Source organism: Perna viridis, chromosome 5 (assembly GCF_037379345.1).
Source record: "Perna viridis isolate PV_CMFRI_1.1 ecotype Kerala chromosome 5, ASM3737934v1, whole genome shotgun sequence".
In the NCBI taxonomy this organism is placed as follows: Eukaryota; Metazoa; Mollusca; class Bivalvia; order Mytilida; family Mytilidae; genus Perna; species Perna viridis.
In genome coordinates, this window is record NC_142449.1 from 37740838 (window position 1) to 37763813 (window position 22976).

The 22976-nt window shown below is 32.3% G+C and overlaps 23 non-coding genes across 23 annotated transcripts; all 23 read right to left on the reverse strand.

Moving 5' to 3' along the window:
- Positions 1–7372: 7372 nt before the first annotated feature.
- On the reverse strand, positions 7373–7446 carry Trnat-agu (transfer RNA threonine (anticodon AGU)). Its single transcript has one exon. It is a non-coding gene; the product is annotated as a tRNA-Thr (tRNA).
- Positions 7447–7955: 509 nt separating this feature from the next.
- On the reverse strand, positions 7956–8029 carry Trnat-agu (transfer RNA threonine (anticodon AGU)). The gene has a single exon. It is a non-coding gene; the product is annotated as a tRNA-Thr (tRNA).
- A 509-nt stretch (positions 8030–8538) lies between these two features.
- Trnat-agu (transfer RNA threonine (anticodon AGU)) lies at positions 8539–8612 on the reverse strand. The gene has a single exon. It is a non-coding gene; the product is annotated as a tRNA-Thr (tRNA).
- A 509-nt stretch (positions 8613–9121) lies between these two features.
- Positions 9122–9195, reverse strand: Trnat-agu (transfer RNA threonine (anticodon AGU)). The gene has a single exon. It is a non-coding gene; the product is annotated as a tRNA-Thr (tRNA).
- A 510-nt stretch (positions 9196–9705) lies between these two features.
- On the reverse strand, positions 9706–9779 carry Trnat-agu (transfer RNA threonine (anticodon AGU)). The gene has a single exon. It is a non-coding gene; the product is annotated as a tRNA-Thr (tRNA).
- Positions 9780–10227: 448 nt separating this feature from the next.
- Trnat-agu (transfer RNA threonine (anticodon AGU)) lies at positions 10228–10301 on the reverse strand. The gene has a single exon. It is a non-coding gene; the product is annotated as a tRNA-Thr (tRNA).
- Positions 10302–10749: 448 nt separating this feature from the next.
- On the reverse strand, positions 10750–10823 carry Trnat-agu (transfer RNA threonine (anticodon AGU)). Its single transcript has one exon. It is a non-coding gene; the product is annotated as a tRNA-Thr (tRNA).
- Positions 10824–11333: 510 nt separating this feature from the next.
- Positions 11334–11407, reverse strand: Trnat-agu (transfer RNA threonine (anticodon AGU)). Its single transcript has one exon. It is a non-coding gene; the product is annotated as a tRNA-Thr (tRNA).
- A 511-nt stretch (positions 11408–11918) lies between these two features.
- Trnat-agu (transfer RNA threonine (anticodon AGU)) lies at positions 11919–11992 on the reverse strand. The gene has a single exon. It is a non-coding gene; the product is annotated as a tRNA-Thr (tRNA).
- Positions 11993–12502: 510 nt separating this feature from the next.
- Trnat-agu (transfer RNA threonine (anticodon AGU)) lies at positions 12503–12576 on the reverse strand. The gene has a single exon. It is a non-coding gene; the product is annotated as a tRNA-Thr (tRNA).
- A 511-nt stretch (positions 12577–13087) lies between these two features.
- On the reverse strand, positions 13088–13161 carry Trnat-agu (transfer RNA threonine (anticodon AGU)). The gene has a single exon. It is a non-coding gene; the product is annotated as a tRNA-Thr (tRNA).
- A 510-nt stretch (positions 13162–13671) lies between these two features.
- Trnat-agu (transfer RNA threonine (anticodon AGU)) lies at positions 13672–13745 on the reverse strand. The gene has a single exon. It is a non-coding gene; the product is annotated as a tRNA-Thr (tRNA).
- A 510-nt stretch (positions 13746–14255) lies between these two features.
- Positions 14256–14329, reverse strand: Trnat-agu (transfer RNA threonine (anticodon AGU)). Its single transcript has one exon. It is a non-coding gene; the product is annotated as a tRNA-Thr (tRNA).
- A 511-nt stretch (positions 14330–14840) lies between these two features.
- On the reverse strand, positions 14841–14914 carry Trnat-agu (transfer RNA threonine (anticodon AGU)). Its single transcript has one exon. It is a non-coding gene; the product is annotated as a tRNA-Thr (tRNA).
- A 511-nt stretch (positions 14915–15425) lies between these two features.
- Positions 15426–15499, reverse strand: Trnat-agu (transfer RNA threonine (anticodon AGU)). The gene has a single exon. It is a non-coding gene; the product is annotated as a tRNA-Thr (tRNA).
- Positions 15500–16008: 509 nt separating this feature from the next.
- Trnat-agu (transfer RNA threonine (anticodon AGU)) lies at positions 16009–16082 on the reverse strand. The gene has a single exon. It is a non-coding gene; the product is annotated as a tRNA-Thr (tRNA).
- A 3299-nt stretch (positions 16083–19381) lies between these two features.
- Trnat-agu (transfer RNA threonine (anticodon AGU)) lies at positions 19382–19455 on the reverse strand. The gene has a single exon. It is a non-coding gene; the product is annotated as a tRNA-Thr (tRNA).
- Positions 19456–19966: 511 nt separating this feature from the next.
- Positions 19967–20040, reverse strand: Trnat-agu (transfer RNA threonine (anticodon AGU)). The gene has a single exon. It is a non-coding gene; the product is annotated as a tRNA-Thr (tRNA).
- Positions 20041–20549: 509 nt separating this feature from the next.
- Positions 20550–20623, reverse strand: Trnat-agu (transfer RNA threonine (anticodon AGU)). The gene has a single exon. It is a non-coding gene; the product is annotated as a tRNA-Thr (tRNA).
- Positions 20624–21134: 511 nt separating this feature from the next.
- Trnat-agu (transfer RNA threonine (anticodon AGU)) lies at positions 21135–21208 on the reverse strand. The gene has a single exon. It is a non-coding gene; the product is annotated as a tRNA-Thr (tRNA).
- Positions 21209–21717: 509 nt separating this feature from the next.
- On the reverse strand, positions 21718–21791 carry Trnat-agu (transfer RNA threonine (anticodon AGU)). Its single transcript has one exon. It is a non-coding gene; the product is annotated as a tRNA-Thr (tRNA).
- A 509-nt stretch (positions 21792–22300) lies between these two features.
- Trnat-agu (transfer RNA threonine (anticodon AGU)) lies at positions 22301–22374 on the reverse strand. The gene has a single exon. It is a non-coding gene; the product is annotated as a tRNA-Thr (tRNA).
- A 511-nt stretch (positions 22375–22885) lies between these two features.
- Positions 22886–22959, reverse strand: Trnat-agu (transfer RNA threonine (anticodon AGU)). Its single transcript has one exon. It is a non-coding gene; the product is annotated as a tRNA-Thr (tRNA).
- Positions 22960–22976: the final 17 nt, after the last annotated feature.

Consider the following 22976-nt stretch of genomic DNA (forward strand, 5'->3'; position numbering starts at 1 on the left):
CCATGAAAATTCACTGTATTGTTCACTAACAATATTCACCAAAGCTAACAACGTTTTTGGGAGATTTTCCATAATTTCCAATGAAGCTCTACCTCCCATGCAGACCCTCAACGGGAAATGAAGAATAAGCACAATCAGTATAAAAACGCTTATAATACATCAAATTGTCAATCTGACTTACGTTTAGTGAAACAATGTCCTAAATACACAAGTAATGGCTGGTAAATCCAATCCAAAACACGGAAATCCGACAAATAATCACATTTTCTATCAGCACTGACAAAAAGGCGTCCGACATCTTGGGCATACTCGACTGGTCCGAGACTGGCGCTCTAACCAACTGAGCTATGGAGCCGTCGACAATAATGAGTAGGAAATTACCGTATTTAGAGGTAGTCTTGTTCAGCAAAAAAATAGGAAAAGTATAGCAATATGACAATGGAATACAATAGAAACAACCTTTAATCATATACACCAACTTTCCAATATTACAAGTTCAGATTCACAAAATGAACACACAATACATTTATGTCTGCCTTTGTGTATAGATCTACACTGTTGTATAGTATTGATGCATTGATTTTAATAGAAAAGGTGATATGTGCATATACATACATGTACTTGTTTTGAAGATATCTACTCATCAGAAAGATCACCGAATCATTTTAAAGAAAAAAATAGTAGAATGTAGATGTTCTTTATACGTCATTGACGTCGCATTTAATAACTTGTTCCACAAGTTGATGATTTCTTATGCTTTATTTGGAATAAATGTAAAGTTTACTTTCTACAATCTGCTAATTGTAGCCAATTAAGCGTCAAAATAGGGGAAAAAAAGATGTGAACAATGATTTCAACTGAGAAAAAGGCTCCAGCGAGATTCGAACTCGCGACCTCCAGTTTACTAGACTGGCTCTCTTTTCTTTTTTTTTATCTTGATAAAATTTTATTCACAGTAAAACATCATATAAAAGAATTATTGGGCTAGTCTCCCAATAATTCACATATCACAGATCACAAATTGTCCTTAAATTACATTGACAGTATATATATGAATAAGTATATTTAAAAGTCTATCACAACATTATCATCAGAGATGCGCAGAACAGGATTGTCATTCAAGTAATATTTTTGAAACAAAGAAAAGTTCTTTTTCTGTATATAATACATGTAAGCATAATTAACATGCTTTTGAAGAACAGATTTAAAATAAGAAATAATGTGCAAAACTTTCTCATCTTTCATGACTAAATTTCTTCTCTTTACAACACAAAACCTTCTAACAGATAAAGCAGTATTAACAAAATAAAAGTTTACTTTTTTATCTTTCTTGAGTAGACCGAAATAACATAGAAAATTAAAGTCTAACATATTGATAAAGCTAGCTGAACTATTACACAATATATTATGTAAAAAGTCTTTAAAAAAGTCATTGAATCGAGTCAAGCATCTACACGAAATTATAAGATGTTCTAAGTCCTCATGCATATCATCACAAACTGGACACAATGAATCATCAGTAATGCGACATCTCAATAACCTCTCCTTAGTAAATAAAACTCTATGAAATATTTTAAATGATAACTCAATCCAATCACTTGATAAAAATGGAAAGTTCAAAATTGTTTGGACTTTTTGAGTATCAAAATCAGAACACATCTCACACCAATATTTGACAGCATTTGGTTCTTTTGATAATGATTTCAACAACATAGAATAAAAAAACTTTGTTGTACTAGGAAAAGAGTACTTTCTATTATTAACATTACATTCTATATTCAAACTGAGATTTCTACGACCATTTTCATTATTTTCTACTAAAATTTTACATTCATCAGGAATACATTGTTTTATACATTGTACTACCTTAATAATCTTAGCAGCAGATACCTGTGGAAACTTTTCAGAAACAATATCTTGAACAAAATCATCTCTCATGAATCCCTTTTTACATTCAAATGCTAAATCTTTCACTTTAATAATGCCTGCATCTATAAAAGTCTTGATATACAGCATATTACCATTATTAGTAATCAAAGGATTATTGAACAGAGGCAGGTCAAATACATTATTCAAATTGATATCAATTTCAATATAATCACGTATCTTTTCCCAAGCAAACAGCATACATTTATAAAAATCAGGTAAACTCCCCAACTTTCTCTGCTTAAATTCACAGAACAAAATCTCAATACCAAGTTTCATATCTTGTACTTTGGAAAAGAAATAAGTACAAAGATGCTTCCAAACAGCACAATACTCTACATCTAACAAACGACTTAAAAATTTAAGTCTAAAAGCATACATCTTATGTAAAATTTCTGGAAAGTTCAAACCTCCATCTAGTATTCTATTAATAACAACATCATAAGCAACCAAAGATGGTTTATCATTCCACAAAAACCCGATGCACAATTTCTTGATATCTAAATAGTATTTTTCTGGTATATTAACTACCATCAGAGTATACCAAAGTTTGCTCATTAAAAGAGTATTTATCACAGTACTCTACCATGTATTGACAATTGTCTCATTTTCCAAAGATTCAGTATTTTTGAAATAGACTGCACTTTGCATTCCCAATTCAGACTATCACATAACTTTTTATCCTTGCCAATCCATATGCCTAAAAGCTGTAAAACCCCATCACACTCTTTAATTTTCCAAGCATCTAAATCATTTTTTGATATTTTTCCAGTACCCAATGCCAAAATTTCAGATTTATCTTTATTTAATTTTGCCCCAGATGCTTGTTCATACAATTGTAAAACATTAAATGATTCAGTTACTGAATTTTTGTCAGACAATATCAATGTAGTGTCATCAGCATGTGAAAATATTTTTTCTTCAATATTCACAACAGGAATGTTAATACCTTGAATCCTATCATTCCTTTTGATCATTATACTTAAAGGTTCAGCAACTAAAACATACAATAAAGCAGATATTGGGCAACCTTGTTTAACAGAGTTTGCCAATGGAAAATATTTGGATAGGAAACCATTGCACTTGACAGTACTAAAAATATCTGTATAAAAGATTTTTATCCAAGATATAAATCTCTCCCCAAAACCAAATTTTTGTAAAACCGAAAAAAGATATTCATGCCCAACCCTGTCAAAAGCCTTTTCCTGATCTAACTTTAACAAATAACATTCTAGATTATCCATTTCAACCAAGTCAATTATGTCTCTTACAGTAACAGTAATATCAGAGATGTCTTTACCTATTATACAACAACTCTGAGTTGGTGAAATAATCTTTGGAAGTACAAATTTAAACCTATTTGCCATGACTCTTGCTAATATTTTATAATCTACATTCAATAAACTGATAGGTCTAAAATTTTTCAAGTCAGTTTTGTCACCTCTATTTTTATAAATTAGGTTAATCATTCCATACCTCATAGACCTAGATAAAACTTTATTCTCTTCAACTGTATCATAAATATATTTCAAAACATCTTTCAACTCATTAAAAAAATATAAATAAAACTCCATCGTGAGTCCATCAGGACCAGGTGTTTTTCCTTGTTTCATACCTTTTATAGAGGTTTTTATTTCTTCAATATTAATTTCCTCATCACATTTTTCAACATCACAAACGTCAACATTGACGTTAATACAATCTAACATTTTATCAATTGCTTCATAATCAGTTTGTACACAAGAAAATAGCCTTTTATAAAAACTATAAATAACATCTAAAATTTCAGCAGTTTCACTGACAACATTACCATCACAATTTTTCAAACCATTTATCATATTTCTATTCTGTCTATGTTTCTCTAAATTCAAAAAATAGGTTGTATTTTTATCACTTTCTAATGAATATTGACATTTGGATCTTATAACAGCACCATTACATCTATGTTTTTCTAAACTTTCAAGTTCCTCTTTCAACTCTAAATATTTGACATGATCTATATCATTACCACAAGCAGCCTTTATTGACAATTCTTGTAACTTATTCTGTATTCTATAATAATCTCTATATAACTCTCTCTGTTTTTCTTTACCATAGAGTTGACTTGTTTTCTTGATTTTATATTTCAAATTATCCCACCAAATTAATGGATGTGAAAAATAAAAATCTGAACCAATTTCATCAAGTAAGATATTTCTAATTTTTTCAACAAAAAAATCATCACTCAATAAGGACTTGTTAAAAATCCAAACACCAGGTCCTTTTTCAACTTCAGAAAAATCTAATTTCATACTAACAATAGAATGATCACTGAAAGATGTATCATTGTAAAAAACATTCTTTATAAATGGTTTTAAATTACAAGAAACTAAAAAATAATCAATTCTACTTTGAGTTAAAAAACTTTGTACAACTTGTTTTCTTGAAAACATTTTAACACCTACATTTCTATCTCTCCATACATCAGATAAACCTTTTTCATTTATCAATTCAGTCAGACATTTTAAAGATCTGTCAGCATAAAAAACAGTTTTCCCACGTTTGTCTAAAGGGGAAAGAGTGGTATTATAATCACCTGCTATTATAATAAATTCATCTCCATATATTTTACTTTTACAATCATTGAAAAAATTACACTTTTCACTAACATTATTTGGAGCATACAAATTAATTATGTCCAAACTTTTGTCAAGAATTTTACCTTGTATATGAACTAATCTTCCACATACACTCTCACAAACTTTAAAAACATTTTTCAACCTTTTACTTACAAGAATGGCAACCCCTTTCCTATTACAAATGCTATTACTGGCAAAAATCTCACCATCCCATACAGTTTTATCAATTTGAATATCCTCATACAATTTATCAGTCCAAAATGTTTCCTGTAAACAAACAATGTCATATTTTCTTTCAATACATAATGCAAAAATACAATCCCTTTTATTTTTGTCACACAAACCATTACAATTAAGGCTAATGAAGTTAAAAGTAGCCATCACAAAACAAAAGTTCATAACTAATGACACATTCCACTCCATTGTTACTTCATTAACTTATTTTTAACATTTGACAATCTAGCTGCCTTTAAATTAGGCTTAATCTGAAATTTATTTCGCCTTTTGATACCCAAGTAGGATTTTTTCTTACCCACAACAGTAAACTCATCACCACTCGCCAACTGACAATCACTTGTCAATGAATGAGTGTCCATTTCAAAATCATCCAAAGTATCACAAGTACTATGGCTGACTCCTCCCTGGCTTTTGATTTTATCCTGAGAGGAGGCAGTATTTTCTATATTAGATATATGATCAATATCTTTAACATTATTCTCAGATACACCAGAGACATCATTAAATTCAACCAAATTAACATGGCTAACATCTACATTATTAGTAAGATTGTCATGATCGATTTCTGATTCTACTTTTTCTTTATCTTCACCACTTACAATATCTTCAACACCATGAACCATGTCACAAACATCATCTAACACCTCAGAAACGTCATCACAATCCACTTCATGATTCTCTCCATCGTGACTAGCACCGTCACATTCATCAATACACTGACCAGCAACACCATTCGGAACATCATCTGTGATATGGCTAGCAACACCATTATCACCATTCGCTATCGGCTCAACAACCGCCTCCACAGTTGTATGGGTAGCATCGCCATTAGTGTCAACATGACTGACATCATCACGATAACGGGAATGAACACTACAGACAACATTTTCACGTCTTCTAGTGTTCTGTGCCCATTCGTCATCTTCAGAAACATCACTTGAATCATCATTTTCTGTATGAAACATTCTGTCACTTGAATGTTGAATGTCATGATCCTTAAAAATGCCTGAGTAGGAATCAGTTTGGAATTCTGTACATGAATTACCCACGCCTGTCTTCCTCAAGGTTTCACACTTACAGTTCTCCTTCTTGTAAAAGCAGAAAGAACACTTATTTTTCAAGCATTTCCTACTAATATGACCTTGCTCGCCACACTCAAAACACTTGAAATCAGGACAATCTTTATATATGTGGTCCGGGCTAAAACACCCATGGCACACTCTAACTTGAATATTGTGGATCACACGATAGTATGCAGTTTCTTTTTCATTCACTGAAAACTTCATCGAGTAGGGGATGGATTTCATATTAGGTGGAAATTTTGCCTTAAATACTCTTGTTCCATCATAAATATAGTTTTTCGACTTCATCTTATGTTTTTTAATTGGTGACACCACTTCAACTCCAATTTTTGAAAATCTTTCAATGATTTCAGCATCAGTTACATACATACTCAAGTTGAGTATTGAAACATATCTGAAGCTGGATTCTAAATCAGTCACTTTAAATGTTTTACCACTGACTGATAAATCATCAAGAATTGGTTCCATCATCTGCCTCTCTCTAAATACAACTTCATATCCACTGTCGGTCTTTGGCACACATGCTATAACACTTCCTCTACCACATTTCAATTCAATTTCATCAATTACTGAATCAGGTTCTACTTTCCCAGAACCTTCAAGTACACATGAAATTAAAACAGTTTTCTCCTTTGAAAATTCATTTTCAACATTAAAAGACTTTCTATTGGACCTTTCTGGTCCACTTCTTTCAAAGTTCGCCATTAGTTCTTAGATGGATCTCAAGAAACGAATCGAGCGCACCTTTCCTCCCCCTTTTTCCTGCTACGAAAAAGCAGGAACAGGGGATATAAAACGAATATTTATATGGAAACTATTATCACTTTAAAGCAAATATCATCTAACAATGTTCTGGAAATATTTACACACAAAAATACGGCGAAGAACTCACCAAACAAAGAAAAATTCTCGGACGACACAATGTTTACATCCTACAGATGATGCATCCAAAACCCCCCCCCCCCTAGACTGGCTCTCTAACCAACTGAACCATGGAGCCGTCGACAATAATGAATAGGAAATTACCGTATTTAGAGGTAGTCTTGTTCAGCAAAAAATAGGAAAAGTATAGTAATATGAAAATGGAATACAACAGAAACAACCTTTAATCATATACACCAACTTTCCAATATTACAAGTTCAGATTCACAAAATGAACACACAATACATTTATGTCTGCCTTTGTGTATAGATCTACACTGTTGTATAGTATTGATGCATTGATTTTAATAGAAAAGGTGATATGTGCATATACATACATGTACTTGTTTTGAAGATATCTACTCATCAGAAAGATCACCGAATCATTTTAAAGAAAAAATAGTAGAATGTAGATGTTCTTTATACGTCATTGACGTCGCATTTAATAACTTGTTCCACAAGTTGATGATTTCTTATGCTTTATTTGGAATAAATGTAAAGTTTATTTTCTACAATCTGCTAATTGCAGCCAATTAAGCGTCAAAATAGGGGAAAAAAAGATGTGAACAATGATTTCAAGTGAGAAAAAGGCTCCAGCGAGATTCGAACTCGCGACCTCCAGTTTACTAGACTGGCGCTCTAACCAACTGAGCTATGGAGCCGTCGACAATAATGAGTAGGAAATTACCGTATTTAGAGGTAGTCTTGTTCAGCAAAAAATAGGAAAAGTATAGTAATATGAAAATGGAATACAACAGAAACAACCTTTAATCATATACACCAACTTTCCAATATTACAAGTTCAGATTCACAAAATGAACACACAATACATTTATGTCTGCCTTTGTGTATAGATCTACACTGTTGTATAGTATTGATGCATTGATTTTAATAGAAAAGGTGATATGTGCATATACATACATGTACTTGTTTTGAAGATATCTACTCATCAGAAAGATCACCGAATCATTTTAAAGAAAAAATAGTAGAATGTAGATGTTCTTTATACGTCATTGACGTCGCATTTAATAACTTGTTCCACAAGTTGATGATTTCTTATGCTTTATTTGGAATAAATGTAAAGTTTATTTTCTACAATCTGCTAATTGCAGCCAATTAAGCGTCAAAATAGGGGAAAAAAAGATGTGAACAATGATTTCAAGTGAGAAAAAGGCTCCAGCGAGATTCGAACTCGCGACCTCCAGTTTACTAGACTGGCGCTCTAACCAACTGAGCTATGGAGCCGTCGACAATAATGAGTAGGAAATTACCGTATTTAGAGGTAGTCTTGTTCAGCAAAAAATAGGAAAAGTATAGTAATATGAAAATGGAATACAACAGAAACAACCTTTAATCATATACACCAACTTTCCAATATTACAAGTTCAGATTCACAAAATGAACACACAATACATTTATGTCTGCCTTTGTGTATAGATCTACACTGTTGTATAGTATTGATGCATTGATTTTAATAGAAAAGGTGATATGTGCATATACATACATGTACTTGTTTTGAAGATATCTACTCATCAGAAAGATCACCGAATCATTTTAAAGAAAAAATAGTAGAATGTAGATGTTCTTTATACGTCATTGACGTCGCATTTAATAACTTGTTCCACAAGTTGATGATTTCTTATGCTTTATTTGGAATAAATGTAAAGTTTATTTTCTACAATCTGCTAATTGCAGCCAATTAAGCGTCAAAATAGGGGAAAAAAAGATGTGAACAATGATTTCAAGTGAGAAAAAGGCTCCAGCGAGATTCGAACTCGCGACCTCCAGTTTACTAGACTGGCGCTCTAACCAACTGAGCTATGGAGCCGTCGACAATAATGAGTAGGAAATTACCGTATTTAGAGGTAGTCTTGTTCAGCAAAAAATAGGAAAAGTATAGTAATATGAAAATGGAATACAACAGAAACAACCTTTAATCATATACACCAACTTTCCAATATTACAAGTTCAGATTCACAAAATGAACACACAATACATTTATGTCTGCCTTTGTGTATAGATCTACACTGTTGTATAGTATTGATGCATTGATTTTAATAGAAAAGGTGATATGTGCATATACATACATGTACTTGTTTTGAAGATATCTACTCATCAGAAAGATCACCGAATCATTTTAAAGAAAAAATAGTAGAATGTAGATGTTCTTTATACGTCATTGACGTCGCATTTAATAACTTGTTCCACAAGTTGATGATTTCTTATGCTTTATTTGGAATAAATGTAAAGTTTATTTTCTACAATCTGCTAATTGCAGCCAATTAAGCGTCAAAATAGGGGAAAAAAAGATGTGAACAATGATTTCAAGTGAGAAAAAGGCTCCAGCGAGATTCGAACTCGCGACCTCCAGTTTACTAGACTGGCGCTCTAACCAACTGAGCTATGGAGCCGTCGACAATAATGAGTAGGAAATTACCGTATTTAGAGGTAGTCTTGTTCAGCAAAAAATAGGAAAAGTATAGTAATATGAAAATGGAATACAACAGAAACAACCTTTAATCATATACACCAACTTTCCAATATTACAAGTTCAGATTCACAAAATGAACACACAATACATTTATGTCTGCCTTTGTGTATAGATCTACACTGTTGTATAGTATTGATGCATTGATTTTAATAGAAAAGGTGATATGTGCATATACATACATGTACTTGTTTTGAAGATATCTACTCATCAGAAAGATCACCGAATCATTTTAAAGAAAAAATAGTAGAATGTAGATGTTCTTTATACGTCATTGACGTCGCATTTAATAACTTGTTCCACAAGTTGATGATTTCTTATGCTTTATTTGGAATAAATGTAAAGTTTATTTTCTACAATCTGCTAATTGTAGCCAATTAAGCGTCAAAATAGGGGAAAAAAAAGATGTGAACAATGATTTCAAGTGAGAAAAAGGCTCCAGCGAGATTCGAACTCGCGACCTCCAGTTTACTAGACTGGCGCTCTAACCAACTGAGCTATGGAGCCGTCGACAATAATGAGTAGGAAATTACCGTATTTAGAGGTAGTCTTGTTCAGCAAAAAATAGGAAAAGTATAGTAATATGAAAATGGAATACAACAGAAACAACCTTTAATCATATACACCAACTTTCCAATATTACAAGTTCAGATTCACAAAATGAACACACAATACATTTATGTCTGCCTTTGTGTATATACATACATGTACTTGTTTTGAAGATATCTACTCATCAGAAAGATCACCGAATCATTTTAAAGAAAAAATAGTAGAATGTAGATGTTCTTTATACGTCATTGACGTCGCATTTAATAACTTGTTCCACAAGTTGATGATTTCTTATGCTTTATTTGGAATAAATGTAAAGTTTATTTTCTACAATCTGCTAATTGCAGCCAATTAAGCGTCAAAATAGGGGAAAAAAAGATGTGAACAATGATTTCAAGTGAGAAAAAGGCTCCAGCGAGATTCGAACTCGCGACCTCCAGTTTACTAGACTGGCGCTCTAACCAACTGAGCTATGGAGCCGTCGACAATAATGAGTAGGAAATTACCGTATTTAGAGGTAGTCTTGTTCAGCAAAAAATAGGAAAAGTATAGTAATATGAAAATGGAATACAACAGAAACAACCTTTAATCATATACACCAACTTTCCAATATTACAAGTTCAGATTCACAAAATGAACACACAATACATTTATGTCTGCCTTTGTGTATATACATACATGTACTTGTTTTGAAGATATCTACTCATCAGAAAGATCACCGAATCATTTTAAAGAAAAAATAGTAGAATGTAGATGTTCTTTATACGTCATTGACGTCGCATTTAATAACTTGTTCCACAAGTTGATGATTTCTTATGCTTTATTTGGAATAAATGTAAAGTTTATTTTCTACAATCTGCTAATTGCAGCCAATTAAGCGTCAAAATAGGGGAAAAAAAGATGTGAACAATGATTTCAAGTGAGAAAAAGGCTCCAGCGAGATTCGAACTCGCGACCTCCAGTTTACTAGACTGGCGCTCTAACCAACTGAGCTATGGAGCCGTCGACAATAATGAGTAGGAAATTACCGTATTTAGAGGTAGTCTTGTTCAGCAAAAAATAGGAAAAGTATAGTAATATGAAAATGGAATACAACAGAAACAACCTTTAATCATATACACCAACTTTCCAATATTACAAGTTCAGATTCACAAAATGAACACACAATACATTTATGTCTGCCTTTGTGTATAGATCTACACTGTTGTATAGTATTGATGCATTGATTTTAATAGAAAAGGTGATATGTGCATATACATACATGTACTTGTTTTGAAGATATCTACTCATCAGAAAGATCACCGAATCATTTTAAAGAAAAAATAGTAGAATGTAGATGTTCTTTATACGTCATTGACGTCGCATTTAATAACTTGTTCCACAAGTTGATGATTTCTTATGCTTTATTTGGAATAAATGTAAAGTTTATTTTCTACAATCTGCTAATTGTAGCCAATTAAGCGTCAAAATAGGGGAAAAAAAAGATGTGAACAATGATTTCAAGTGAGAAAAAGGCTCCAGCGAGATTCGAACTCGCGACCTCCAGTTTACTAGACTGGCGCTCTAACCAACTGAGCTATGGAGCCGTCGACAATAATGAGTAGGAAATTACCGTATTTAGAGGTAGTCTTGTTCAGCAAAAAATAGGAAAAGTATAGTAATATGAAAATGGAATACAACAGAAACAACCTTTAATCATATACACCAACTTTCCAATATTACAAGTTCAGATTCACAAAATGAACACACAATACATTTATGTCTGCCTTTGTGTATAGATCTACACTGTTGTATAGTATTGATGCATTGATTTTAATAGAAAAGGTGATATGTGCATATACATACATGTACTTGTTTTGAAGATATCTACTCATCAGAAAGATCACCGAATCATTTTAAAGAAAAAATAGTAGAATGTAGATGTTCTTTATACGTCATTGACGTCGCATTTAATAACTTGTTCCACAAGTTGATGATTTCTTATGCTTTATTTGGAATAAATGTAAAGTTTATTTTCTACAATCTGCTAATTGTAGCCAATTAAGCGTCAAAATAGGGGGAAAAAAAAGATGTGAACAATGATTTCAAGTGAGAAAAAGGCTCCAGCGAGATTCGAACTCGCGACCTCCAGTTTACTAGACTGGCGCTCTAACCAACTGAGCTATGGAGCCGTCGACAATAATGAGTAGGAAATTACCGTATTTAGAGGTAGTCTTGTTCAGCAAAAAATAGGAAAAGTATAGTAATATGAAAATGGAATACAACAGAAACAACCTTTAATCATATACACCAACTTTCCAATATTACAAGTTCAGATTCACAAAATGAACACACAATACATTTATGTCTGCCTTTGTGTATAGATCTACACTGTTGTATAGTATTGATGCATTGATTTTAATAGAAAAGGTGATATGTGCATATACATACATGTACTTGTTTTGAAGATATCTACTCATCAGAAAGATCACCGAATCATTTTAAAGAAAAAATAGTAGAATGTAGATGTTCTTTATACGTCATTGACGTCGCATTTAATAACTTGTTCCACAAGTTGATGATTTCTTATGCTTTATTTGGAATAAATGTAAAGTTTATTTTCTACAATCTGCTAATTGTAGCCAATTAAGCGTCAAAATAGGGGAAAAAAAAGATGTGAACAATGATTTCAAGTGAGAAAAAGGCTCCAGCGAGATTCGAACTCGCGACCTCCAGTTTACTAGACTGGCGCTCTAACCAACTGAGCTATGGAGCCGTCGACAATAATGAGTAGGAAATTACCGTATTTAGAGGTAGTCTTGTTCAGCAAAAAATAGGAAAAGTATAGTAATATGAAAATGGAATACAACAGAAACAACCTTTAATCATATACACCAACTTTCCAATATTACAAGTTCAGATTCACAAAATGAACACACAATACATTTATGTCTGCCTTTGTGTATAGATCTACACTGTTGTATAGTATTGATGCATTGATTTTAATAGAAAAGGTGATATGTGCATATACATACATGTACTTGTTTTGAAGATATCTACTCATCAGAAAGATCACCGAATCATTTTAAAGAAAAAATAGTAGAATGTAGATGTTCTTTATACGTCATTGACGTCGCATTTAATAACTTGTTCCACAAGTTGATGATTTCTTATGCTTTATTTGGAATAAATGTAAAGTTTATTTTCTACAATCTGCTAATTGTAGCCAATTAAGCGTCAAAATAGGGGGAAAAAAAAGATGTGAACAATGATTTCAAGTGAGAAAAAGGCTCCAGCGAGATTCGAACTCGCGACCTCCAGTTTACTAGACTGGCGCTCTAACCAACTGAGCTATGGAGCCGTCGACAATAATGAGTAGGAAATTACCGTATTTAGAGGTAGTCTTGTTCAGCAAAAAATAGGAAAAGTATAGTAATATGAAAATGGAATACAACAGAAACAACCTTTAATCATATACACCAACTTTCCAATATTACAAGTTCAGATTCACAAAATGAACACACAATACATTTATGTCTGCCTTTGTGTATAGATCTACACTGTTGTATAGTATTGATGCATTGATTTTAATAGAAAAGGTGATATGTGCATATACATACATGTACTTGTTTTGAAGATATCTACTCATCAGAAAGATCACCGAATCATTTTAAAGAAAAAATAGTAGAATGTAGATGTTCTTTATACGTCATTGACGTCGCATTTAATAACTTGTTCCACAAGTTGATGATTTCTTATGCTTTATTTGGAATAAATGTAAAGTTTATTTTCTACAATCTGCTAATTGTAGCCAATTAAGCGTCAAAATAGGGGAAAAAAAAGATGTGAACAATGATTTCAAGTGAGAAAAAGGCTCCAGCGAGATTCGAACTCGCGACCTCCAGTTTACTAGACTGGCGCTCTAACCAACTGAGCTATGGAGCCGTCGACAATAATGAGTAGGAAATTACCGTATTTAGAGGTAGTCTTGTTCAGCAAAAAATAGGAAAAGTATAGTAATATGAAAATGGAATACAACAGAAACAACCTTTAATCATATACACCAACTTTCCAATATTACAAGTTCAGATTCACAAAATGAACACACAATACATTTATGTCTGCCTTTGTGTATAGATCTACACTGTTGTATAGTATTGATGCATTGATTTTAATAGAAAAGGTGATATGTGCATATACATACATGTACTTGTTTTGAAGATATCTACTCATCAGAAAGATCACCGAATCATTTTAAAGAAAAAATAGTAGAATGTAGATGTTCTTTATACGTCATTGACGTCGCATTTAATAACTTGTTCCACAAGTTGATGATTTCTTATGCTTTATTTGGAATAAATGTAAAGTTTATTTTCTACAATCTGCTAATTGTAGCCAATTAAGCGTCAAAATAGGGGAAAAAAAAGATGTGAACAATGATTTCAAGTGAGAAAAAGGCTCCAGCGAGATTCGAACTCGCGACCTCCAGTTTACTAGACTGGCGCTCTAACCAACTGAGCTATGGAGCCGTCGACAATAATGAGTAGGAAATTACCGTATTTAGAGGTAGTCTTGTTCAGCAAAAAATAGGAAAAGTATAGTAATATGAAAATGGAATACAACAGAAACAACCTTTAATCATATACACCAACTTTCCAATATTACAAGTTCAGATTCACAAAATGAACACACAATACATTTATGTCTGCCTTTGTGTATAGATCTACACTGTTGTATAGTATTGATGCATTGATTTTAATAGAAAAGGTGATATGTGCATATACATACATGTACTTGTTTTGAAGATATCTACTCATCAGAAAGATCACCGAATCATTTTAAAGAAAAAATAGTAGAATGTAGATGTTCTTTATACGTCATTGACGTCGCATTTAATAACTTGTTCCACAAGTTGATGATTTCTTATGCTTTATTTGGAATAAATGTAAAGTTTATTTTCTACAATCTGCTAATTGTAGCCAATTAAGCGTCAAAATAGGGAAACAAAAAAGATGCGAACAATGATTTCAACTGAGAAAAAGGCTCCAGCGAGATTCGAACACGCGACCTCCAGTTTACTAGACTGGCGCTCTAACCAACTGAGCTATGGAGCCGTCGACAATAATGAGTAGGAAATTACCGTATTTAGAGGTAGTCTTGTTCAGCAAAAAATAGGAAAAGTATAGTAATATGAAAATGGAATACAACAGAAACAACCTTTAATCATATACACCAACTTTCCAATATTACAAGTTCAGATTCACAAAATGAACACACAATACATTTATGTCTGCCTTTGTGTATAGATCTACACTGTTGTATAGTATTGATGCATTGATTTTAATAGAAAAGGTGATATGTGCATATACATACATGTACTTGTTTTGAAGATATCTACTCATCAGAAAGATCACCGAATCATTTTAAAGAAAAAATAGTAGAATGTAGATGTTCTTTATACGTCATTGACGTCGCATTTAATAACTTGTTCCACAAGTTGATGATTTCTTATGCTTTATTTGGAATAAATGTAAAGTTTATTTTCTACAATCTGCTAATTGTAGCCAATTAAGCGTCAAAATAGGGAAACAAAAAAGATGCGAACAATGATTTCAACTGAGAAAAAGGCTCCAGCGAGATTCGAACTCGCGACCTCCAGTTTACTAGACTGGCGCTCTAACCAACTGAGCTATGGAGCCGTCGACAATAATGAGTAGGAAATTACCGTATTTAGAGGTAGTCTTGTTCAGCAAAAAATAGGAAAAGTATAGTAATATGAAAATGGAATACAACAGAAACAACCTTTAATCATATACACCAACTTTCCAATATTACAAGTTCAGATTCACAAAATGAACACACAATACATTTATGTCTGCCTTTGTGTATAGATCTACACTGTTGTATAGTATTGATGCATTGATTTTAATAGAAAAGGTGATATGTGCATATACATACATGTACTTGTTTTGAAGATATCTACTCATCAGAAAGATCACCGAATCATTTTAAAGAAAAAATAGTAGAATGTAGATGTTCTTTATACGTCATTGACGTCGCATTTAATAACTTGTTCCACAAGTTGATGATTTCTTATGCTTTATTTGGAATAAATGTAAAGTTTATTTTCTACAATCTGCTAATTGCAGCCAATTAAGCGTCAAAATAGGGGAAAAAAAGATGTGAACAATGATTTCAAGTGAGAAAAAGGCTCCAGCGAGATTCGAACTCGCGACCTCCAGTTTACTAGACTGGCGCTCTAACCAACTGAGCTATGGAGCCGTCGACAATAATGAGTAGGAAATTACCGTATTTAGAGGTAGTCTTGTTCAGCGAAAAATAGGAAAAGAATAGTAATATGAAAATGGAATACAACAGAAACAACCTTTAATCATATACACCAACTTTCCAATATTACAAGTTCAGATTCACAAAATGAACACACAATACATTTATGTCTGCCTTTGTGTATAGATCTACACTGTTGTATAGTATTGATGCATTGATTTTAATAGAAAAGGTGATATGTGCATATACATACATGTACTTGTTTTGAAGATATCTACTCATCAGAAAGATCACCGAATCATTTTAAAGAAAAAATAGTAGAATGTAGATGTTCTTTATACGTCATTGACGTCGCGTTTAATAACTTGTTCCACAAGTTGATGATTTCTTATGCTTTATTTGGAATAAATGTAAAGTTTATTTTCTACAATCTGCTAATTGTAGCCAATTAAGCGTCAAAATAGGGGAAAAAAAAGATGTGAACAATGATTTCAACTGAGAAAAAGGCTCCAGCGAGATTCGAACTCGCGACCTCCAGTTTACTAGACTGGCGCTCTTTTTTTTTTATTTTGATAAAATTTTATTCAAATAAATACATTCATAAAAGAATTATTGGGCTAGTCTCCCATTAATTCATATTATCACAGTGTTGGTTAGAATTGTAACAATTATTAACAACAGATCTCAATTAAAACTCAATATGTACTTCATCATTACGTATCCTTAGTACAGGATTTTTGTTTAAATAATACTTTTCAAATAAATACATGCACTTCTTCTGTTTATAATACAAGTATGCATAACTCACATGTTTTTGCAGAACATTTTTAAAATATGGCACTATGTCTATCAAATGATCATCCTTCATAGAGATATTTCTCCTCTTTACTACACAGAATCTTCTAGCACATAAAACTGTATTCACAAAGTATAAGTTTATATTTTTATCCTTCTTGACTAGACCAAAGTAACATATATATTTGAAATCTAGAGTATTGACAAAGCTAGTAGAACTATTACACAGAATGTTATGTAGGAAATCTTTAAAAAAGTCATTGAACTGAGTCAAACATCTACACACAATGATCAAGTGCTCCAAGTCTTCATGCACATCTTCGCAAACTGGACACATAGAATCAACAGTAATTTGGCATCTCATCAGTCTCTCCTTAGTGAAGAAAACTCTATGGAAAATTTTGAATGATGACTCAATCCAATCACTTTGTAAAAATGAAAAGTTCAAAACTTTTTGTACTTTTTGAACATCAAAATCTGAAAATATTTCACACCAGTATTTTACAGAATTAGGTTCTCTTGTTAATGTCTTTAACAGTATATCATAAAATGATCTTGTTGTATTAGGTAAAGCATACTTTCTACCATTAACGCTGTAAATTATATTTAAAACAGTTGCTTTACAAGTGTTTGCATTTTCTTCAACTAAAACTACATAATCTTGTGGAATACATTGCTTAATACATTTCACTACTTTAATAATTTTATCAACGGAAACATCAGGGAACTTTTGAGATACAATATCTTGAATATAAGTGTCCTTCATAAAACCTCTCTTGCATTCATAAGCTAAGTCCTTAATCTTGATAATACCTGCTTCTATAAATGTTCTCATATATAACATACTATCACCATTCACAATCATTGGATTACAGAAGAGGGGAATATCAAAAACGTTAGTCACATTAATTTCTATTTCCATACAATGACGTATCTTCCCCCATGCATACAACATACATTTATAAAAATCAGGCAAACATCCTAATTGTCTATGAGTAAAATCGCAATACAATAATTCAACACCAAGATTCATTCCTTGTACTTTAGAAAAGAAATAAAGACATGTAACTTTCCAAACAGCATTATAATCCATATCTAATAGCCTCTGCAAAAACTTTAGTCTAAATGCATACATTTTATGAAAAATTTCAGGAAAATTTAAACCACCATCTAACACCTTATTAGTTATTACATCATATGCAACTAGAGATGGTTTATCATTCCACAAAAAATCAATACATATCTTCTTAATTTCTAAATAATGTTTTTCTGGTATATTAACAACCATAAGAGTATACCAAAGTTTACTCATCAATAAAGTATTTATTACAGTTAATCTACCATGTATTGATAAGTGTCTCATTTTCCAAAAATTCAATAGCTTCAAAATAGATTGTACTTTGCAATCCCAATTCAAACTATCACAAAGAGATTTATCCTTACCAATCCATATGCCTAAAAGCTGTAAAACCCCATCACACTCTCTAATACTCCAAGCATCTAATTCATGTTTTGAAATAGTTCCAGTTCCCAATGCCAAAATTTCTGATTTATCCTTATTTAATTTTGCCCCAGATGCTTGTTCATACAAATGTAAAACTCTAAAGGCTTCATCTACTGAATTTTTGTCAGACAAAATTAAAGTAGTGTCATCAGCATGTGAAAAAATCTTTTCTTCAACGTTTGTATTAGGAATATTCAAACCTCTAATACTACTATTCTTTTTAATCATTGTACTCAATGGTTCAGCTACTAATACATATAATAAAGCTGATATAGGACAGCCTTGCTTTACAGAGTTCTTTAATTGAAAATATTTGGACAGGAATCCATTACACTTGACAGTGCTGAAAATGTCAGTATAAAATATTTTTATCCAAGAAATAAATTTCTCCCCAAATCCAAATTTCTGCAAGACAGAAAATAAATATTCATGTCTTATGTCTGCCTTTTCTAGACTGGCGCTCTAACCAACTGAGCTATGGAGCCGTCGACAATAATGAGTAGGAAATTACCGTATTTAGAGGTAGTCTTGTTCAGCGAAAAATAGGAAAAGAATAGTAATATGAAAATGGAATACAACAGAAACAACCTTTAATCATATACACCAACTTTCCAATATTACAAGTTCAGATTCACAAAATGAACACACAATACATTTATGTCTGCCTTTGTGTATAGATCTACACTGTTGTATAATATTGATGCATTGATTTTAATAGAAAAGGTGATATGTGCATATACATACATGTACTTGTTTTGAAGATATCTACTCATCAGAAAGATCACCGAATCATTTTAAAGAAAAAATAGTAGAATGTAGATGTTCTTTATACGTCATTGACGTCGCATTTAATAACTTGTTCCACAAGTTGATGATTTCTTATGCTTTATTTGGAATAAATGTAAAGTTTATTTTCTACAATCTGCTAATTGTAGCCAATTAAGCGTCAAAATAGGGGAAAAAAAGATGTGAACAATGATTTCAACTGAGAAAAAGGCTCCAGCGAGATTCGAACTCGCGACCTCCAGTTTACTAGACTGGCGCTCTAACCAACTGAGCTATGGAGCCGTCGACAATAATGAGTAGGAAATTACCGTATTTAGAGGTAGTCTTGTTCAGCAAAAAATAGGAAAAGTATAGTAATATGAAAATGGAATACAACAGAAACAACCTTTAATCATATACACCAACTTTCCAATATTACAAGTTCAGATTCACAAAATGAACACACAATACATTTATGTCTGCCTTTGTGTATAGATCTACACTGTTGTATAGTATTGATGCATTGATTTTAATAGAAAAGGTGATATGTGCATATACATACATGTACTTGTTTTGAAGATATCTACTCATCAGAAAGATCACCGAATCATTTTAAAGAAAAAATAGTAGAATGTAGATGTTCTTTATACGTCATTGACGTCGCATTTAATAACTTGTTCCACAAGTTGATGATTTCTTATGCTTTATTTGGAATAAATGTAAAGTTTATTTTCTACAATCTGCTAATTGTAGCCAATTAAGCGTCAAAATAGGGGGAAAAAAAAGATGTGAACAATGATTTCAAGTGAGAAAAAGGCTCCAGCGAGATTCGAACTCGCGACCTCCAGTTTACTAGACTGGCGCTCTAACCAACTGAGCTATGGAGCCGTCGACAATAATGAGTAGGAAATTACCGTATTTAGAGGTAGTCTTGTTCAGCGAAAAATAGGAAAAGAATAGTAATATGAAAATGGAATACAACAGAAACAACCTTTAATCATATACACCAACTTTCCAATATTACAAGTTCAGATTCACAAAATGAACACACAATACATTTATGTCTGCCTTTGTGTATAGATCTACACTGTTGTATAGTATTGATGCATTGATTTTAATAGAAAAGGTGATATGTGCATATACATACATGTACTTGTTTTGAAGATATCTACTCATCAGAAAGATCACCGAATCATTTTAAAGAAAAAATAGTAGAATGTAGATGTTCTTTATACGTCATTGACGTCGCATTTAATAACTTGTTCCACAAGTTGATGATTTCTTATGCTTTATTTGGAATAAATGTAAAGTTTATTTTCTACAATCTGCTAATTGCAGCCAATTAAGCGTCAAAATAGGGGAAAAAAAGATGTGAACAATGATTTCAAGTGAGAAAAAGGCTCCAGCGAGATTCGAACTCGCGACCTCCAGTTTACTAGACTGGCGCTCTAACCAACTGAGCTATGGAGCCGTCGACAATAATGAGTAGGAAATTACCGTATTTAGAGGTAGTCTTGTTCAGCAAAAAATAGGAAAAGTATAGTAATATGAAAATGGAATACAACAGAAACAACCTTTAATCATATACACCAACTTTCCAATATTACAAGTTCAGATTCACAAAATGAACACACAATACATTTATGTCTGCCTTTGTGTATAGATCTACACTGTTGTATAGTATTGATGCATTGATTTTAATAGAAAAGGTGATATGTGCATATACATACATGTACTTGTTTTGAAGATATCTACTCATCAGAAAGATCACCGAATCATTTTAAAGAAAAAATAGTAGAATGTAGATGTTCTTTATACGTCATTGACGTCGCGTTTAATAACTTGTTCCACAAGTTGATGATTTCTTATGCTTTATTTGGAATAAATGTAAAGTTTATTTTCTACAATCTGCTAATTGTAGCCAATTAAGCGTCAAAATAGGGAAACAAAAAAGATGTGAACAATGATTTCAACTGAGAAAAAGGCTCCAGCGAGATTCGAACTCGCGACCTCCAGTTTACTAGACTGGCGCTCTAACCAACTGAGCTATGGAGCCGTCGACAATAATGAGTAGGAAATTACCGTATTTAGAGGTAGTCTTGTTCAGCAAAAAATAGGAAAAGTATAGTAATATGAAAATGGAATACAACAGAAACAACCTTTAATCATATACACCAACTTTCCAATATTACAAGTTCAGATTCACAAAATGAACACACAATACATTTATGTCTGCCTTTGTGTATAGATCTACACTGTTGTATAGTATTGATGCATTGATTTTAATAGAAAAGGTGATATGTGCATATACATACATGTACTTGTTTTGAAGATATCTACTCATCAGAAAGATCACCGAATCATTTTAAAGAAAAAATAGTAGAATGTAGATGTTCTTTATACGTCATTGACGTCGCGTTTAATAACTTGTTCCACAAGTTGATGATTTCTTATGCTTTATTTGGAATAAATGTAAAGTTTATTTTCTACAATCTGCTAATTGCAGCCAATTAAGCGTCAAAATAGGGGAAAAAAAGATGTGAACAATGATTTCAAGTGAGAAAAAGGCTCCAGCGAGATTCGAACTCGCGACCTCCAGTTTACTAGACTGGCGCTCTAACCAACTGAGCTATGGAGCCGTCGACAATAATGAGTAGGAAATTACCGTATTTAGAGGTAGTCTTGTTCAGCGAAAAATAGGAAAAGAATAGTAATATGAAAATGGAATACAACAGAAACAACCTTTAATCATATACACCAACTTTCCAATATTACAAGTTCAGATTCACAAAATGAACACACAATACATTTATGTCTGCCTTTGTGTATAGATCTACACTGTTGTATAGTATTGATGCATTGATTTTAATAGAAAAGGTGATATGTGCATATACATACATGTACTTGTTTTGAAGATATCTACTCATCAGAAAGATCACCGAATCATTTTAAAGAAAAAATAGTAGAATGTAGATGTTCTTTATACGTCATTGACGTCGCATTTAATAACTTGTTCCACAAGTTGATGATTTCTTATGCTTTATTTGGAATAAATGTAAAGTTTATTTTCTACAATCTGCTAATTGCAGCCAATTAAGCGTCAAAATAGGGGAAAAAAAGATGTGAACAATGATTTCAACTGAGAAAAAGGCTCCAGCGAGATTCAAACTCGCGACCTCCAGTTTACTAGACTGGCGCTCTAACCAACTGAGCTATGGAGCCGTCGACAATAATGAGTAGGAAATTACCGTATTTAGAGGTAGTCTTGTTCAGCAAAAAATAGGAAAAGTATAGTAATATGAAAATGGAATACAACAGAAACAACCTTTAATCATATACACCAACTTTCCAATATTACAAGTTCAGATTCACAAAATGAACACACAATACATTTATGTCTGCCTTTGTGTATAGATCTACACTGTTGTATAGTATTGATGCATTGATTTTAATAGAAAAGGTGATATGTGCATATACATACATGTACTTGTTTTGAAGATATCTACTCATCAGAAAGATCACCGAATCATTTTAAAGAAAAAATAGTAGAATGTAGATGTTCTTTATACGTCATTGACGTCGCGTTTAATAACTTGTTCCACAAGTTGATGATTTCTTATGCTTTATTTGGAATAAATGTAAAGTTTATTTTCTACAATCTGCTAATTGTAGCCAATTAAGCGTCAAAATAGGGAAACAAAAAAGATGTGAACAATGATTTCAACTGAGAAAAAGGCTCCAGCGAGATTCGAACTCGCGACCTCCAGTTTACTAGACTGGCGCTCTAACCAACTGAGCTATGGAGCCGTCGACAATAATGAGTA